We start from the raw sequence: 2,588 nt of genomic DNA on the forward strand, positions 1-2,588 counted from the left end.
TATCAATAAAGCTTTGCTTTTTTTATTTTCTTACTAAAATATCGCAGTTTTCGTATTTCTGAAAATTACCGTTATATGGGAGGTAGGCGTGGTTATTGTCCGATTTCGCCCATTTTCAATACCATCCGTCCTACGCCCAAAAGAAGTGCATGTACGAAGTTTCGTTAAGATATCTCAATTTTTACTCGAGTTATCGTGTGCACAGACGGACGGACGGACAGACCCTCACCGCTTAATTGTCTATATCTATCTCGATTCGTTTTGCCTGTTACAAACAACCGTTATGTGAACAAAGTTATAATACCCTTGTGCACAAGTGCGCTCGGGTATAAAAAGGGCAAAAAATAAGTAAATTGAATATTACCCTTTACTTAGGGCCGGTTGTTCTGTATCTGATTATAACAAATCGGAGGTAGAAGCTCCGGTTAAATGCAACGACTACTTTATCGATGTTATATGTTTAACCGGGAAGTAGTGATAACCAGACATTGAACAACCGCCCCTTAATAAATCAGCTACCTTCAATTATTGCAATTCTCTCTACTGCATTCGGAGATTTTACACTTCTCACTCTTTCGCGGCATCAGTAGCGGATACGGGGGGCACCCCTCAAACGAGAAATTTTAAAACGAATTTTTTAAAAAAAACTTTTATTTATATTTTTATGTGTAAATTCTTCGCCAACAAACAACGGGTGTGTAGATTTTATGAATGTATAGTCCTTATCATAACTTTATTCGGCAGTTTTGCTTCTTAACATAGCCACCGAGATGAATATGCGCTCCGTCATTTCAATTTTATCGGATATTATATGCCAGAAAAACTATTTGTGTGCTTTTATCAATCCAACGCAATTTTTTTAATGGAACAAATGTACTTAGAAGAAAATAAACATTTATTTACGAACAAATGTTTATCTACGTATGTCGCATCCTAAATTCTTGACCGATCACAACCAACTTTTGCTCACTTCTTGCAGATTTCCCAATGATGGGAATTGAGAGCCCCACCCATACAAATTGAAAATTTCATAATACATATATTTAAAAAAGTTCCGTGGTCGATCCGCGCAAGTGAAATTTTCATACAGATTATCTCTGGATCTGCATCTGGATATCGCTCCGATACTATCAAAAGTTCTCATGGTGCATTCTTAAAATCACTTCTAGTATGTATGTATGTATATATATCGGTTAATTATTTACCAATAGGAATAAGTCAGCATTTTTCCAATATGACATACTTTATGCTGTTCCACGGAGTTCCTTTTAACGAACCAAACAGCATCAAAATTGTCTTATCGAAAAAATTATGACTTATTCCCTTTGACAATTAACCGGTTCATGTATAACATTAATCAGCCTTATCATGAGTTTAATTTTCCCCCAACCGCTTCACTTTTCAATTTTGGTTTCTATGGTTTTACTATGGGCGGATGACAATATTTCGGGTGAATTTTTTTCAGTCGAAACTCAGGATAAGACAGAATATAAATGAAAACGAATGTATACAATAAATTGTAAAATATAGCTTGGTTCTATATACATTCTCTTAAAAATACGATTTTTTTTTAAGTAACGGCTCTTTTGTGTTTTATTTTTTTTTGTTAATTAATTTCTCAGAAACTGTCAGCCATATCGACATGTGGTGTATATCTAAACGGCTATGGAGAATTTCATTGGCTTCATTTATTCTATTACGATTGTGAACCACTCTTTTTTTTAGCTGAATAACGATAAATTGCAAATATTTCGAAAACGTATTCATAGAAAAAAAAGCGTAACTGGTTTTTCGGAATTGCCGAGCAATTCTACATGGGAAAGCAAATCTCGAGAAAAACAGCTTTCATGTTTTTAATTTACATATACTCCCATAGTAAAAATTAATACATATTTTGTTCTAGTGAGATACTGGTAATCGATACAGCTAGAAAATTTTTACGCAACATACAAGAAGCAGTAGCGGTAATTTCTGCATACTCAACTCAAAATTTGTATTTTGTTGTATTATGACGCTTTTAAAGTAAATGAGCGATACGTGTATTTCCATCTGTGTTTTGGTATACCTACTGTATGAATTTATCACACTTTGATTGCGTTTTCCCACAACATTGAAATTTTGAATCATGAGAAATAGGGCGAAATCACCCCGCTCACCATGTAACGGTAGTTTTCGGAAAGGTGAAAAAACTATATTTAATACGTAGATTTTACTATGTATTTTGAAAAGAAAAAATACTTTTTTATTTCATTTAATTATTAAAAAATCCATTTAATTCATTTAATTATTAAAAAAGCAAATTATGTTATTTCTGATTTTTTTTAATTCAATGTTTTTTTTTTAATTTCATCTTTAGTTGTAGTGTTTTAAAAAGAGACATATATTTTTATTTAATTTAATAACGCTAAGGCCTCATTTTTAACAGATATTTCATTTAGCCTTTCGAAAGAAAGAGCTTTTAAGTTAATTGCCAGAATTAACAATTGTCCTACAGCAGACTTTTGTCTTTCGAAGGACTGCGGTGATTGGACTACAAAACTCTGCAAGCTCTGATTTTTGAAAAGTTTTCGCATGTTTATTATATGTAA

Source organism: Rhagoletis zephyria, unplaced genomic scaffold (genome assembly GCF_001687245.7).
Source record: "Rhagoletis zephyria isolate East Lansing unplaced genomic scaffold, Rhagoletis_zephyria_1.1 Rzeph_scaffold_01244, whole genome shotgun sequence".
In the NCBI taxonomy this organism is placed as follows: Eukaryota; Metazoa; Arthropoda; class Insecta; order Diptera; family Tephritidae; genus Rhagoletis; species Rhagoletis zephyria.